The 18,446-nt window shown below is 40.5% G+C and overlaps 2 non-coding genes across 2 annotated transcripts; one reads left to right on the top strand and one right to left on the bottom strand.

The window, feature by feature from the left end:
• Positions 1-11,499: 11,499 nt before the first annotated feature.
• Trnam-cau (transfer RNA methionine (anticodon CAU)) lies at positions 11,500-11,588 on the bottom strand. The gene is given in 2 exon segments: positions 11,500-11,535; positions 11,552-11,588. It is a non-coding gene; the product is annotated as a tRNA-Met (tRNA).
• Positions 11,589-17,409: 5,821 nt separating this feature from the next.
• On the top strand, positions 17,410-17,523 carry Trnal-caa (transfer RNA leucine (anticodon CAA)). Its single transcript has 2 exons — positions 17,410-17,447; positions 17,478-17,523. It is a non-coding gene; the product is annotated as a tRNA-Leu (tRNA).
• Positions 17,524-18,446: the final 923 nt, after the last annotated feature.

The following is an 18,446-nucleotide window of genomic DNA, read 5'->3' as shown; positions in this document are numbered from 1 at the left end:
CTTCGAGTGATTTCAGTGGTTTCTTTTCACCAAAGCACGTTATTCAATCAGTGCCTCACCAAACATCTCAGGATTAAAACTTGAAGGAATCGCCGCATTGTCTAGTACAGGGTTTGACCAAGAAATCATGTCGGGGGAGCTGAAATTCATGATCTTGCGACCTAAACCGAGATTAGTCAGTCAGTCATAGTAATGATCTTCTCACTGCCCCCTCAAACACGATAAACACCCCTTCCCGGACTCGGAAGGCATGAATTTGCTGCCATCAACCCGGGCCAGCTTATTCAGTTAGCTATTTATGTACGATTAAAAAAAAATCGATATCTATATATATATGTGAACAGCTCAGATCATGGGTCAATAAAGTGTTACACAGATGGTCAAAATTAAAGTACAAGATATTGCACTGGAAGTGGTACTACACTGTTGCTGTATGAAGCTACAAGGTGAAAATAGAAAAAGAAAAACACGATTCTTGACTTTGATTGGCTTTTTCTGCTCGTAAACACACATTCTTCTACTCATCACAGCATGCCCCATTATTAAGTTTAAAGCACCAATTAAATTTGTTTTGAATAAAACTCACAATTTTACAATAAGAATTTAGAGACCTGAATCAATTAGGTATATCATAGTGTACTTAGTTTGACTTTTGCAAAACTTATTAATTACACATTTAATTGAATCAGTCAGACAGACGGAGACATAGAGAGACAGACAGAGGGCAAACAAAAGTCTGAGAAAGAAACCCCTTTAAAAATGTTACCGTGTTTGAAATGAAACATCGCAAGGTGAAGCCATAATTTATCACCTTTCAGTATGACGTCATGAGCGTGTTCCACACTTGAAATGACGTGCTTTTGGAGCTTGGAAGTATAATTTCCATTCAACGATCCGTGTTTGTTAAGTTTGAGCATATTTTCAACGTCAAACACCATGAAACTATATATATTTGGATTCAGAAAATGATAAGGAATAGATAGAAGTTGTTTTTAAGTGTCTTTTTTCATAAATAAAGATAGTGGTTATTTATCGGTTTTCTTCATTTTTAAGCATAATTATCAATACAAAACAACATAACTATATCGTTTTAGATACAGGACGCAATAGGGAATACACCAATATAAATTTTCTGTTTCAAATATTAGTTTTTAAAAATTTGAAAAAATGACATATTTCGAACAAACATTTCAATAACAAAACTTTAAGTGACCAAGGTGAAATGCAATCCCATAATCCGGCCTAGATCTGAGATTGTGTGATAAGAAATTCGATCAAATTGATGAAAAACTGTAACTGTGAAAGTGCTGCCTCGACCTTTTGGCAAACGGTAAAATATGACGTCATCAAACTGTCCTATCAATAAACGGAAAAACCTTCTATGAGAAAATCCAGTCAAAAATATCCATATCAAATTTCATAAAGATCCACTCAGTAGTTTTTGAGATATGATCTGCAGTGTGAAAAAAAACAATCTCACGCCCATAACGCAAACTCATTTGGTCGTGTTCTGCCGATACTATAATGTTTTTCTTTCCTAAAACACACTATAATAGTAGCCCTTCCCAATGTCTATGCTAAAACTGACTTGTCTGTGTTGTCAATGATTTTGCTACAGTGTGAGAACAAAAAGTCTAAAAAATCTCACGCCCATAACGCTGTGACACGAAAACTCATTTGGTCGTGTTCTGCCGATACTATAATGTTTTTCTTTCTTAAAACACACTATAATAGTAGCCCTTCCCAAATGCAATGCTAAAAATGACTGGTCTGTGTTGTCAATGATTTTCTGCGAGAATGCGATCTATCTGTTTGTCGCAAAGACCGTGTGACACGAAAGTTATGAGCGGAAGACAAATCTGCTGAGTGCAATTACGTTTCAGAAGATAGTTGGTTTATCACTCAGACACGCAAAGGAACACTATAACTTTATTATTCAGGCCATATTTGCTTTCCTTTGTCATGTATGAAAGTACTGGCCTTGGTTGAAAAAAGTGACCTGTCGCTGTGCAACAAATTTGTCGCCATTTTCCGCCGTGTTTTGGAAATAAAACGTGTTTACTACCCACACATACAAAACGATGCTGTTGGTTCTTTTTATTTTCTTATTGTTTGATTCATGCTTAGCAGTTTAGTATGCTTTGTTTTCTTCTCAATTCAATGGATGGCTATAAAATAAGCATTTAAATGTGAAGGTGTTAAAATTACCCATGATCTGAGCTGTTCACATATATATAATAATAATAATAATAATAAAGTGTATTTATATTGCGCCTATCCCTTACAAAAAACAAAAATATTTGGCTCTAAGCGCATTACAACATGTGAAGGACTTGGTACAATCAAGTCTGACAAGTACAACAGCACAATATACAGTCGGTCTCTTAGGTAAAAGCAGCTTCGACAGTTAAACACTTCTACTAAAAGATCCTCTAACAATTTACAAACATAGTTAAAGAACATCGAGTTAATAGGAATTAAAAAAAAAAAAGGTTCTTATAATAAAACTATCTAGCGAACGACGAAGAAGAAGAAGAATAAAACTATCAATGTCAATGTATAACAAGTCATTCAACGTAAATGGCCAAAGAACAACAATAAAACAATGGTGATAAAACAGTTATACTCAATGGCTAATAACGAGGCAGAGTTAAATAGTATCGACACAAGATTAAAACAAAACATATTTCTGGAGACGAATTAACAACAATAAAGCAATGGTGATAAAACAGTTTTACTCAATGGCTAATAGCGAGGCAGAATTAAATAGTATCGACACAAGATTTAAACTAAACATATTCCTGGAGACGCATTTAATAATTATACATGTATCAAATAATCAATGTACAAAATACAGCCCTCGCAAGCAACCCGCCCCCAGCCGGCCCACAGCGCGCTACGATGGCAAGCGACCCCTCTCCTTAATGTGGCAAATACTGAACAGTGCACACAACCAATTACTCGCATATACTCGTGTCGCTCACTCGCACACACACACAAACACACACACGGACAACATCGAATCACTCGCACAGGCTAGGGGTTGAAGTATTCCCGGAAGAGGTGTGTTTTTAGAGAGGACTTGAAGGAAGGGAGAGAGGTAGAAAGGCGGACAGACATGGGCAGAGAGTTCCAAATAGAGGGAGCTGTGTAGGTAAAGGCGCGCTTGCCGAAAGCGTTCAGTTTGACGCGTGGGACAACAAGGTGCCCTGCGTCAGCGGATCTGAGGTTGCGTGTGGGGACGTGTGGCTTTAAGAGCGAAGACAGGTAAGAAGGGGCAGAGTCTTGAAGGCTACGGTAACACAGGGTAGCTATTTTATATGTAATGCGTGCTTTGATTGGTAGCCAGTGAAGGGTCATGAGGAGAGGGGTGACATGGTCGCGCTTGCGCTTGCGCAGCACAAGACGTGCTGCATTGTTCATGATGCGCTGTAGGCGGTCTAGCTTGGCGTCTGGGAGGCCGGCTAGGAGCGAGTTGCAGTAATCCAGTCTCGACAAAATAAAAGCCGAAACCAGTGTCTTGGTTGCGTCGAGGGAAAGAAGGTGTCTGATTTGGCTAATCCTCCGCATTTCAAGAAAGGCGGTTCTGCAGAGTGAGTTGATGTGGGCGTCCATTGACAGGTTACTGTCAAGGTGGACACCCAGGTTTTTTACTTTGGTGCTGAATGTGACTGTGGTATCAGAAAGGGTAAGACTGGATGTTTCTGAAAGAAGCTTTAACTTTGATTGTTTGCCAACTGGCATGATCTCTGTCTTATCATCATTCATCTTGAGCTTGTTGACTGTCATCCACTGTTTGATGGAATCGCTGCATGATTCTATTGACTGCACTAACTCTGTAAACTGTTTGGTGTGTGCGGATTTTTGTAGTTGAGTGTCGTCTGCGAACATGTGGTACAGGACATTGTGGTGCTTTATGACTTTGCTTAACGGCTGCATGTACATAGTGAATAACACTGGGCCTAACACAGATCCTTGTGGGACACCATACTTTAATATGGTGTCCTCGGAGTGCTTATTCTGGATCACAACAGCCTGAGTGCGTCCAGTCAGGTAGGAGCAGAACCACCCCAGAGCCGTGCCTGTTATGCCGAATGTGGTGTTCAACCTTGCCAGCAGTATATCGTGGTCAAGGGTGTCGAACGCTGCGGATAGGTCCAACAGGGCCAGAAGCGAAACAGAGCCGCTGTCACAAGCAGTCGTGCGGAATTCACGGAATTGCCGAATTCGCGGAATCGGCAACATTTTTGCCCATTTCGCGTAATCGGCAAAACGCTGCCCGGCCATTGCGTGAAATCGGCAGCGTTTGGCCGAAAATGCAGAAAGGCTTCTAAAATTTGCCCATTTCGCAAAAGCGACAACCAAGTCTGTTACTTTTTGTGTCACCAGAACATTGCATTAACATTGCTTTACCTCCCTACTATGTTTTGTATGGTCTATGTTGGTCTGTGTCGAGCATAACTCCGGAAATGCACGAAAACTACACTTTCTGCAATAACTTGCCATAACTTATCGATTATTGCAATATCTATCCATTCGAGTATCTAGTTGTCTAAGTGTGATGATATCCCAGGCATTTGAGAACTTTAAAACCAAACAGTGACTGCTGATTTCGCAAAATGGGCAAATTTTAGAAGCCTTTACGCGATTTCAGCAAAACGCTGCCGATTTCACGTATTGGGCAGCGTTTTGCCGATTACGCGAAATGGGCAAAATTGTTGTTGCCCATTACGCGGAATCGGCAATTACGTGAATTCGGCACGACATATATATAAATGTATTTATAAAAGAATCAACTCAGCACTCTGAGATTTTTTTTTATCTTAAACTGACCATAATTCTTTCAACCCAGCTGACCATATCCAACAAAATCGTCGAGCTCACCAATACATCAAGGCACCATACCGGTGTAACGACTTCAGATTACCCCCGACCTCATATTTCTCATTCGGCCTTGTTGATCGTGTGTAAACTCCTCATTGAAAAGCCCCCCTCCCTTCCATAGTACTGATGATCGACCTTAGGTACTTTACATTTATTGGTTCAAATTCGTTCAACTAAATGTTTTATTTCAACTTAAAAATGTGCTTCATCCTAAAAGCATTCCCATTCCCTTCCCATACAAGGGACGTAACCACTCGGTGATCATTTTCGAAGAAATCCTTCACTTGCAAGAAACTGACATGCTTTTTTTCCCTTAAGTGTAAGTGACCAAGAAACAACATTTCAGTCTCGGGTATGTATCAAATGAGAAATCCGCTGAGTTCGGGAGTAACTTCTGAAGTCGTTACACCGGCACACAGCCCGGGCCTGGTTGAAACAACTTAACCAGAACTACAACAACGATCATATGTTTTCCTTGTCTGTCACGTCCGTTCTGTGTGTTGTCTTCCCACATAGCATATCACCTCTACCTGTCCCATGCACTACGAGGACGAAACCTCCACTAGTCACACCGTCGGCACACCAGAGATCAAAGGACACCGTCAGAACTAATTAAGCAACTACCCCCTTCCTCCCCTCAGTCTTGGTCTTCACCTTCCTCTCCTCTCCCTCCCCCCCCCCCCCCCTTCTCCATAATTATGTCAGGTACCCCAATCCGCCAAATTTGGCCGCCTCCACCTTACCCCCCCCCCCCCCCCCCCCCCCATCCCCCTTTAACATCAGCTACCCCCTTCCTTCCCACTTGGCCTTCACATCACCTCTAGGCCCTTCCCATCCTGTTATTGTTTTTCGCCGGCTAGTTGTTGACAGCCGCTCGTTATGCTGTAATGATACTTGACGGCAAGGGTTGGTCTGGGATCAAAGGGCGAAGCTGCAGCTGACCTTGCGAATATTCATAGAGTGGAGTTTTTGTGTCTGTACATGTATGTTTAATTGTTTGTTTGTTTGTTTGTTTGTTTGTTTGTTTTTGTGTATTGATTGCTTGTTAGTTTTTTCGTGTGTCATTTTGTAAACAGACTAATGCTAATTATACAATACCAAATTGTAATCACAAAACAATACGCATTGACACGGACTGACACATACGCAGGCGTGGTCACTGCCACAAATTCACTTTTGACTCCCTCGTCAAGTTCAGATGAACATGAGAGACATTTCCTGGGTTTTGCGTCGAGTGTTGTGATGTCTGCCTAGTCCCCGTTCGCCTGGAAAAAAACCACAAATAAATCTGGCATGATATAGACTGACTGACTGAACGGATGTAAGTGTGTTTGTCTGTCTGAACTGTGTCTGTGTGTCTGTCTGTGGTCGCCATTTTTCACACACACACACTGACACACACACACATACACACCGCCGGGCACACACGCACTCACACACACACACACACACACCGCCGTGGTGCACACGCTGACACACGGCCGCAAACACGCGCCCACACTGGCAACACACACACACACAGTGACACACAAACACACACACACACACACACACACACACACACACACACAAACACAAACATACACACAGATATAAAATATATAATTGGGTGCACGCACAAACTGAAAACAAGTCGCGTAAGGCGAAAATACAACATTTAGTCAAGCTCAGTCGAAAACAGAATGAAACTGAACGCATTGCATTTTTTCAGCAAAAGACTGTACACTCGTAGCATCGTCTGTCCACCGCTCGTGGCAAAGGCAGTGAAATTAACAATCCAGAAAAGCGCGGTAGCGGTTGCGCTGAGGAGGATAGCACGCTTTTCTATATCTCTATTCTTTTTAACTTTCTGAACGTGTTTTTAATCCAAACATATCATATCTATATGTTTTTGGAATCAGGAACGGACAAGGAATAAGATGAAATTGTTTTAAAATCGATTTTGGAAATTTAATTTTAATCATAATTTTTATATTTTCAGAGATTGTTTTTAATCCGAATATAACATATTTATATGTTTTTGGAATCAGAAGATAATGAAGAATACAATAAACGTAATTTTGAATCGTTTTATAAAAAAAATAATTTTAATTACAATTTTCCGATTTTTAATGACCAAACTCATTCATTAGTTTTTAAGCTACCAAGCTGAAATGCAATACCAAAGTCCAGCCTTTGTCGAAGATTGCCTTGCCAAAATTTCAATCAATTTGATTGAAAAATGAGGGTGTGACAGTGCCGCCTCAACTTTTACAAAAAGCCGGATATGACGTCATCAAAGGTATTTATCGAAAAAATGAAAAAAACGTCCGGGGATATCATTCCAAGGAACTAACATGTCAAATATCATGAACTGGGTGGGTCCAGTAGTTTAGTCTAAATCGCTCTACACACACACACGCACAGACACACAGACACACACACACACACATACACCACGACCCTCGTCTCGATTCCCCCTCTATGTTAAAACATTTAGTCAAAACTTGACTAAATGTAAAAAGAACGGCGAATTCTCAGCGCTAGGGAAGGAGGGAGACGAATTGGTGATTGTTTGTTATATTGAGCAAAGATGTGTTTGGTGTTAAGAGCAGATCGAATTTGACTTCGTGGGGAAATAGGGGAAGGGCCCCTAATATGGACCACTTTTTGTTTATTGCTGATAACTAGCTTGTTTTCTTGCGAAGAAGTTTCATTTTGTGGTTGGTAGTCCTTCTCTCTTAGTTTAACAGTTAGGCCTAATTAGAGTGAAATAGCTTTGATAGACCGTCAGCAAAAATTAAATACAGAAAAAATCACAAATGGTCCATATTAGGAGCCTGGGCGCCCAATATGGACCAGTGAAGCGGCCTTCACGAATCACTGTATAAAGCCCCCTATACTTCAAAATAACATGATACAACTTAGTGTGCAAGTCAGACTAATTCAAATATGCTTTAGATTTAGCTGTTTCGGGTTGATGAGAGCATTATTTGAAGCCCACCAGGAAACTTAAGAAGCTTATCAAAAACAGAGTGAAAATAAGTGAAATTATCAACTTCCACACAAAAAAACCTATTTGTTATATTTTTTTGAAATCTCGAGGGCTAGTTATAGGTTGTTTTCAGCAAGCTTCTTAATGAATTAATTAAAATTGCCTTTAGTTTTTATTTTCTTCGATTTGTTGAAGGTGGTCCATATTAGGGGACTCACACATACTTTGAGGTTTTGCTATTATTTTTTGTTTGCAGTAGAAACTCGGGGTACACACTGTTAAAATGTAACAAATACTGTCTTTTTTTGTGTTATGAAAGCTTTGGCTGTGGACAGAAACGAGTCTGTTCTGTGCGGCACATTTAGAGTGAACGCTGCCAAAAGTAAACAAGTCGCGTAAGGCGAAAATACAACATTTAGTCAAGTAGCTGTCGAACTCACAGAATGAAACTGAACGCAATGCCATTTTTCAGCAAGACCGTATACTCGTAGCATCGTCAGTCCACCGCTCATGGCAAAGGCAGTGAAATTGACAAGAAGAGCGGGGTAGTAGTTGCGCTAAGAAGGATAGCACGCTTTTCTGTACCTCTCTTTGTTTTAACTTTCTGAGCGTGTTTTTAATCCAAACATATCATATCTATATGTTTTTGGAATCAGGAACCGACAAGGAATAAGATGAAAGTGTTTTTAAATTGATTTCGACAATTTAATTTTGATAATAATTTTTATATATTTAATTTTCAGAGCTTGTTTTTAATCCGAATATAACATATTTATATGTTTTTGGAATCAGCAAATGATGGAGAATAAGATGAATGTAAATTTGGATCGTTTTATAAATTTTTATTTTTTTTTTACAATTTTCAGATTTTTAATGACCAAAGTCATTAATTAATTTTTAAGCCACCAAGCTGAAATGCAATACCGAAGTCCGGGCTTCGTCGAAGATTACTTGACCAAAATTTCAACCAATTTGGTTGAAAAATGAGGGCGTGACAGTGCCGCCTCAACTTTCACGAAAAGCCGGATATGACGTCATCAAAGACATTTATCAAAAAAATTAAAAAAACGTTCGGGGATTTCATACCCAGGAACTCTCATGTCAAATTTCATAAAGATCGGTCCAGTAGTTAAGTCTGAATCGCTCTACACACACACACAGACAGACACACACACACACACACACACACACACACACACACACACACACACACACACACACACACACGCACGCACGCACATACACCACGACCCTCGTTACAAGTCGCGTAAGGCGAAAATACAATATTTAGTCAAGTAGCTGTCGAACTCACAGAATGAAACTGAACGCAACGCAACGCAGCAAGACCGTATACTCGTAGCATCGTCACTCCACCGCCCGTGGCAAAGGCAGTGCCCGTGGAATTGACAAGAAGAGCGGGATATTCGTTGCGTTGAGAAGGATAGCACGCTTTTCTGTACCTCTCTTCGTTTTAACTTTCTGAGCGTGTTTTTAATCCAAACATATCAGGGCCGGACTACCGGGGGGGTTATGGGGGGGTTATGGGGGTTGCGCAACCCCCCCCCCCCCCCCCCCCTAGCCTAAACATGTACCTTACTTATTTAATTTTTTTTTATTATTGCTTATTTTATGCCGTTTCATGCAAGGAGCGACCATTTTCCTATCTCAGAATATGACCTACCCATCAGCTTCAGGGGGCTTCGCCCCCTGACCCCCACAACAAGGGGGGGGGGGGGGGTTCTAGGGTTTCCGGACCCCCCCCCCCCCCCAGCCAAAAAAAAAAAATATTGAATGAGGTATGCATTTCTTTATTTTACATTGAGTTTCAATTTTGGGGGTATTAATCAGTGACAAAATCTGCTGCCTGAAACTGGTAATGATCATCCTCAGAATGCACCAGATTGCACCATTTTGCATTCTTTTTTTCAAAATTTTCCGGGGGGGCATGCCCCCGGACCCCCCTAGCAAGCTAGGCGCTTTGGCCTTTGCGCCGTCGGCTCGGCGCTTTGCGCCGTCGGCTCGGCGCTTCGCGCCTTCACACCCGTATCTTCACAATATACTTTTGAAAAAAACCAGTCATAAAATGAACTGATCCGCCCCTGCCGCCAGGGGTGACATCCCCCTGGGCCACCACTGGCAACCCCCCCCCCTCCTCTTCGCCTAGTCCGGCCCTGCATATCATATCTATATGTTTTTGGAATCAGGAACCGACAAGGAATAAGATGAAAGTGTTTTTAAAACGATTTCGAAAAATAAAATTTTGATAATAATTTTTATATATTTAATTTTCAGAGCTTGTTTTTAATCCGAATATAACATATTTATATGTTTTTGGAATCAGCAAATGATGGAGAATAAGATAAACGTAAATTTGGATCGTTTTATACGATTTTATTTTTTTTTACAATTCAGATTTTTAATGACCAAAGTCATTAATTGATTTTTAAGCCACCAAGCTGAAATGCAATACCGAACCCCGGGCTTCGTCGAAGATTACTTGACCAAAATTTCAACCAATTTGGTTGAAAAATGAGGGCGTGACAGTGCCGCCTCAACTTTCACGAAAAGCCGGATATGACGTCATCAAAGACATTTATCAAAAAAATTAAAAAAACGTTCGGGGATTTCATACCCAGGAACTCTCATGTCAAATTTCATAAAGATCGGTCCAGTAGTTTAGTCTGAATCGCTCTACACACACACACACACACACACACACGCACAGACAGACAGACAGACACACATACACCATACCCTCGTTTCGATTCCCCCTCGATGTTAAAATATTTAGTCAAAACTTGACTAAATATAAAAAGCGAAAAAGCCAAACGGTTTTGAGGTTTGTGTTTCTGCAACTGTTTTGACATGTGCAACTTATCCAGAAGGGGTGAATAAAGCGAATGAAATTGTTTTGAGCGCTCCAGCGGCGTTAGTTTGTCAGAACAGGAGGTGGTCCATATTAGGAGCCGGTCCATATTAGGAGCCTTTCCCCTACTTATGGACGAACTTCTGGAGGAATTCTTGTATTGGTGTGGCGGGGCCGAGTGAATTCTGACTTTGCCAGTGCGGAACTACGAACTTCTACATCGGATTTCTTTTAACATCGATGTGTGTGCGGGTACAAGTGAATTCTGCCAAAGTGCGGCACGGCTACAAACTCATTATTCTACGGCAATTATTTTATCACCGATGTGTGAGCGAGGCCAAATGAATTTAGAATTTTGACTTTGCGTGAAAAGAACGAATCAGTTACTGCAAGAATTCCGTTATCATAGTTTCATGTGATGATGTGTGCCGGCCGCGAGGGTCCCATTGAATTTCGACTTCGCTGTGCGGAACTTCGACTTGACTGAATCGTCCACATAATTGTTTTAAATTTCCAGGGCTTTATCGCCAGTCGTTGATGTTTTGAATTCCTTTAGGCCTATCGTTGATGTGTGCGCGGGTCCGAGTGAAGTCGGACTTCAAGTCGCGGCACGGTGCGGTGCAGAACTGACTTTGAAACGTCTACAGATTTCTTTCGATGTATGCCTACGATAAATTCTGACTTTGTGAGGAGGCTACGCACTTGTACAATAACGGCGATAAAATTAATACACAAAAAAAAACAAAATAATGTTTGAAATAGGAGAAAAAATACATGCCCCGAGTGAGGATCGAACTCACGACCTTCAGATCGCTCTGTCACGTGATTATGAGACTGACGCGCTACCTACTGCGCTATCGAGGCACTGAAGATAACTAACAAGTAAGCGGTAATATTTTATATTTTTGTTAAAAACGCTTCATGTCATCCTAGGCTGAATACAATTTATTGGACTTACAACCACGTACAGCTGTGAACGTTCTTCATCGATTAAAACTGAACATTTTGTTACAAGATGAAGTCCGAGCAGTTTGTATTCGTCGTCTGTTAAGCAAGGGAAACCACTCCAACTCACAATCTGTTCAGCATTTGCCGAACAGCAAAGGACTTTCGCAGGCTTATTGAAGCTTTGATATAATATACACTTACGAGCAATGTTGGTCGTCGAAGATGGTAAAGTGGTGTTGACGATGTTCGTACTCGTCGTGTAGCGAGCTGGAACTACGCGATTCATTGCAAAAGGGGCAGACAATTCGCCCATGGGGCTGTCGCCTCGACACAAAGGTTTCTTCTGATCCTGTTCAGAAAAATCCGTTTTAGTTTTGTTTTAAAAAAAAACACGGATTTGTGTTCCGTCCTCTTCAGCGAAAGTGTGTGTGTGTAGTCTGTATGCCTGCCTGTCTGTCTGTCTTGTAAGATCGTACTTTTAAATACCCGGAGCCAGATTTTCAGGTTCCGAGCACCGGGCTTTGCCCCCCAGTGATAGTGAGTACAAGCAATATTAAAAGTCAAAGAGAGAAAAAAGGCAATCGCTGACATTAACTATAGAGATTTCACTGCTCCAGTTCACCCCTTCCTGCAACACACACACACACATTCATCCTGACACCCACACTCATACTGACACACACACTCAACGCTGATGGGGTCTATGTCGACCAAAAGAGTGGGATTCCCTGTAGGTGGAGTTCCTGGAGGGGGATTCCCTGTATACAGGGAATACCACATGATTTAGTTCCTGTAGCGTGTCGCTGATATCACTGAAAGTCATGTGATGCTTGGCGACATCGGTAGAATTTGATGTTTTTCAATCTTTTTTGATATTTCTTAGAAATTCGAGTATGGTTTGCAAGTTTTATTGAAAAACTCTACCCTGTGGGATTCCCTGTATACAGATAATCCCCCTCCAGGAACTCCACCTACAGGGAATCCCACTCTTTTGGTCGACATAGACCCCATCAGCCACACTCATACTGACACTCACTTACAGTGACACTCACAAATACACTCACACCTTTAAAATTATCCTCAGTTTGTTTGGTTTTGTTTTCAGTTTCCTTTACTTCTCCATCTAGCTGTTTCAATCTCTTAGGCCTGTTTCTTTTTGTTCACCTTTCTTTTTTTTCTTACTTTTCTTTTCTTTTTGTACATATGAATTTGTACCTGGACTGAGGGTGTTGGTGACACAGAGGGTGAGGAGCTAAACCCTGCCAGAGACGACAGGTCACCTCTTTGCAGAGACCGTTTTTCCTGAAGCCGCCTTACAGCTTGCCGCACTTCAGTGTTGAAAGCACAGTGAAACAAGAAGATGAAGAACCCCTGCAACACAGACAAATGGGATTTTTCATTTCATTACTTTAGTGTCCCATTCTTGGGAAATTCAGGTCGCTTCCTGCCAATGGAAAGCTAGCAGCAACATAGTCGGGCTACCAAGGTGTGAGTGTGTGCATTTATGGGCTGAAACTCCCACGGTTTTTACGTGTATGACCGTTTTTACCCCGCCATTTAGGCAGCCATACGCCGCTTTCGGAGGAAGCATGCTGGGTATTTTCGTGTTTCTATAACCCACCGAACTCTGACATGGATTACAGGATCTTTTTCGTGCGCACTTGGTCTTGTGCTTGCGTGTACACACGGGGGTGTTCGGACACCGAGGAGAGTCTGCACACAAAGTTGACTCTGAGAAATAAATCTCTCGCCGAACGTGGGGACGAACTCACGCTGACAGCGGCCAACTGGATACAAATCCAGCGCGCTACCGACTGAGCTACATCCCCGCCCTGCATTTATGTGTAACCAGCCATCTGGACTTTTGGCATAATGACCGAGGTCATTTATACGCCACAGTGGGACATGGATACCGTCTATGAGTCTGCACATAAAGTTGACTTGTGTCTGGCCTGGCTCGGATTTGAACCCATGACCAGAGGATCACAAGTCCATGCAGTGCTCTATCGCAGATTATTACAATTCTGGTTATACAAACTTTTACATTCTGCAAGAAAATGCAAACTTATGCAGATGTGTTTTACACTTGGTTGGATGTGATGTATCCAAACAAACATGCATCCCTTGATCGATCGCTCACATATCCCCCAAATATGTATGCACATGTATGCATACACAAAAGGAGGTAAACACACGGAGACACACATAAAATACACACAGTATTTGCGATTTGTTTTGCGACTTTAACTGCTTTTCTCGGCATACTGTCTCATATATATACAATTTACCTGCAAGGTGTTGAAGATAGCAAAGAGATACTGGAAAACAATGAGATCCTCATTGACGGCAGCAAGCCCAAACACCCATGTCAGTCCCAGCAGTGGCAGCAAGAGAAGTGCTGCTTTCACTCCCGCCCTACAAAATAATAATTATTATAATAAATAACTTTTTTATAGCGCGAGTTACCAGGCGCTTTACAATTGCATTGTGAAAACAACTCAACAAGCACACAAAAAGCATACAGATGACTGAAATGTGTATGACAGTAAAATGTGTTGTTGAGAGAATTATGTAAACATTATTGTATGCAGCTGTAAGAGACAAAGAGGGGGATTGGGGATTTCAGGATCTCATGCCCCCTGATACATGGGGGGAAAACTGCACTTGATCAATGACTTTTAAGATGAATCCTATAGATCATCTGCTCGAAATACTCTAGTTGAACTTTGGAAGTCAACTTTGAGTAAATAATCTCATAGGACGGCGGGAAAAAACTGAGAAAAAACATCTACCCATGACAGGCAAACAATTTGAGCCTAATTAAGCCTAGTTTTGTGTTGATGTAGGTTTATTTTATTGTGACGGTCATACGCCTTCATGAAAGGCATTGTATGATACATTCAGACCCAAGAGACTGACCGAAAGTGGCTGTTATAGACAGGTAGTCACTCTGGAAAGGTGAATTATGTGGAAGAAAAGTTTGTCAGGGATCTTTTTGATGGTCATTTTAGACAGGTGTTTGTTATCAAGAGCTGGTCGAGAGGGCAGGTTCAACTGTATCAGCTTCAATTCAATTTTGTATAGTAAGTAAACATACTGTTACATGTACCTTAACATACTGGTACCTTAACATACTGGTACCTTAACCCTTAGCCTGGTTGTCGCGACATATGTCGCGCTACTTTACGTATACTGTCACCTGGTTGTCACGACATATGTCGCGCTACTGGCTCAGTCTGTTTGGTCGGTTCCGATTACCTCCCATGGATGCGAAAACCTATATGACCGTTTTTTGTTATTTTTCTCTCTGTTAATTCACCAGTGGCTATGTAACATGTGTTACAGAATTGCACCAGTGTAAGGGTTAACATACTGTTACCTCACCTGACATGATCAAACTCGCCATGTTTGTCGAGCTTGGCAGAAGCCATGACAACCTTCACCACAGCTACCAAAATCACCAGATTTACCTAAAGGGGAAAAAGAATTCCTAAATAATATCAAAGAGTTTTGATATTAACAACAATGATATAATGAACGCTTATTAGTCTAATAGTTTCACAATAGCTTGCAGCAATGTAAACAGACACAAAAGGTTATGTAAGTGTATACATGCAACTAGTGACAATGACTCAATGATAGAGACAATATATTTGTTACAACTTTAACTGAAATCAGACTTTACAAAAACACAAACTGAACTGTACAAACTCAGTCAAATCTCGTGAAATTAGAAGACGACCTAGCTTGTTTATGCAAGAAACAACGGGAAGAAAAAGAAGGGTGGGTGTTTGGTGGTGGTGGGGGTGGGGGTGGGGGGTGGGGGGATGAGACTGAAACGAGAAGACTGAAAAAGGAAAAAAAAAATCTACTGACTTACAATAATGATTGCAAGTGCAGGCCCAACAAAAGCCCAGATTGTGTTTCTCTGTGTTGATAACCAGCAACTGAAAATTCATAAATAGTCATATTAGAACTATGCAGCTGTGTAACTAGCTATGAACATAAACTAATGTACTATCAATCTGAATTTTTTTTTTAAACAAATTTATTGACATAAATGTTCAAAAGCTATGTGTAAAGCAGTACAAATTATGCCAACTGTTAATGGTAAATGTTGCATCAAAGACATGTTATTTTCACACTTAAGGTGGAGATTAAGCCAATTAATACCTACAAAAGTCACAGTTTTCAATTGCTTCGTACGTCTTTGTTTCTTGACCATTAACCAGTACTCTTGATTTTGGTACCGGTGTGTTCCAAAGACTCTGCACTTTCCTTTGACATAAGGCTCACTGTGTATAAATAAAGTAATTCGTTTTTTCCGATAAAGGTACAAATAACAGCGACTAATTGGAACCTGGCAGTCTGGAGGGTATCACCGCAACAGTTAGACTATATCCTTACGTACCCGTCTACGTATGTTTGGTTTTAATTATTTGCAAGAGGATGCAGAGATTTAGGAAAATATGAAATGTAAATGTCCGCCATAATTAATATTTTGTCGATATCTAGCAGAGTAATCAAAACCGAACATCCGTAGACGGGTACATAAGGATGAAGACCAACTGTTGCGGTGATAATATCCTCACTGCCGGGTTCCAACTGAGTCACTGTATGTACCTTAATTGGAAAAAACTAATTACTCCGCAGATCTAGAGTTACATGTAAATGATCACATGCCATTGTTTTGTTTGTTTGTGTTTTGCCAGGTTTTTTTCTGGGTAACTCCAACAAAAGTGTGTTGCCAATGCAACCTATGTCACCCGAGGCTTTTATAGCCAAAGCTGTCACACAAAGTTTGAAGTTTGCTGACCTGGTAGGTGTTCCGTATCCACCCCAGTCAGCCACTGCAGAGATGGTAACCAACACCACAGGCATTCCTGTTAAGTTTTAACATTTCAGAAAGATGAATTAATAGTTTTGACTACTTTTTTTTTAGAGAAGAAACAAAAGATATTGAAAGAAATACACAGACACTAAAGTTACAGTAAAGGTCAAACATCCATATTATATATAATTATGTCTATACAAAATCACACACCTGGACAGGAACGGGGAGGTGGGGTTTTTTTTCGTGTTTTTTTCTACATATTTGAAACTGAGTTTAGAAAAGTCGTCTTCACATTCAGCATTATTATCGTAATATTATCATCGTATAAATGTCGTAAACAAAATTGCAAACAACAAATATTCACACATCTAAATATGACAGGTAAAAACTCTAAAACAAATAGATCAATCAATCAATCAATAAAAATGACAGCTTGATTAAAAAAAAACACCATCAGAATCACAAATCGTGCGCATGTTAATTACATCGGTTGCAGTAAAGTAAAACGGAAAGTTGTAGATTAAAACCAAGGACAGCATTTCCTTTTAAAGACAGTCGTAGAGGCAGAGAATTGTTTTAATACTTTTAATTAGGTCTGAAAAGATTGAGTGAAAACAACACCCGAAGGACGGATCAAGAGAGTGAACTGTAGCCGTGCAAATTTGAAATGTTAAGCACTAGTTGCTTCCCTTGTGCCGCATGACGAATCGTGCTTAATATAGAACACCCTTTCGCGAGACTGTGCAGAAAATCGGTCAGTATAAACGATTCAATAGATGATATAACGGGAAGTATTAGCTAAATTTCAGCTTAGTTTCCGGCTACTCATGATCAAGAGACGTTTTTGATAAATACAATCTACTCCTGATATAAAATAGTTAAAATAATGTATATCCTTCAGGTGTCAGGATGGCCGAGTGGTCTAAGGCGCCAGACTCAAGATCCAATCTTCCACTGAACAGTGGCGAGTGTTCTGGTCCACGAATGTGGGCGTGGGTTCGAACCCCACTTCTGACAAAATATTTTTGTCGTTTTATTAGTAGAATGTGTAGTTAGTTATTTTTCACAACCGCCATTATTTTTAGTTTTTATTTTATTGTTTATATATATTTGTTTTGGAGGGGGAGTCTTTAATTATCATAACAAAATTTGTGTATCCATAGACAGTTTTCACACGGCTACAGAGTTATCATCTTTACCCACAATGATCTGCTCGCATTCTACTGTCTATACTTGTACCTCTTCTTCTATATGTTCTTCTCCTAAAGATGTTCATACTGCAACAACAAAATGCGGACAAAGGGAAAGAGGATTTAAAGGCACACTCCTTGTCGTGAAAACAGTTCGGCTCACCGCGAAAGTCTGCATGGATCTGATTCGACTAACCCGCTACTTTTTACAATATCAAAATTGAATAGTATCGGAGGTCTCTGCACAATTTTTTTTTGTGTGTTTGTGTGTGTGTGTGTGTGTGTGATTTTTTTGGATTTTTATTTATTTGACTAAGTGCCAAAAGGTGCTCACAGAACAGAAGACGACTTTGTTTTACAATAAAAATGTTTCTAAAAACGTGTGTCTGCTGAAAATTGGTGTGTGTGTGGATGAATGTGCGAAGAGATAGTGGACATAATTTCGTGTGTCTGACTTGAACGGTTTTGAAGTTATCTTTGTTTAAAGTCAAAAATAACGCCAAAACCGGCCATCTGAAAAAGGACATCGTGATACCTCGTGTTTTGAATATGCCACAGAAAAATAACAAGAAGCACAAATGAATTGCATTTAGTTTGATTGAATGCCTGAAACATCGCTTTACAGACGAGACCAAACGTCAAATCTAAATCTCGAGAGAATTTTTTTTTTCGATAACCGAATTTTAAGGTGTCGCACGCAAGATGTGTCGTCATCACGGCATACATTTTTCAATCGCAGATATTTACTAA

Source organism: Littorina saxatilis, linkage group LG12, assembly GCF_037325665.1.
Source record: "Littorina saxatilis isolate snail1 linkage group LG12, US_GU_Lsax_2.0, whole genome shotgun sequence".
NCBI lineage: Eukaryota > Metazoa > Mollusca > Gastropoda > Littorinimorpha > Littorinidae > Littorina > Littorina saxatilis.
Note: the sequence above shows the minus strand (reverse complement) of the source record. Positions and strands in the feature narration are given on the sequence as shown.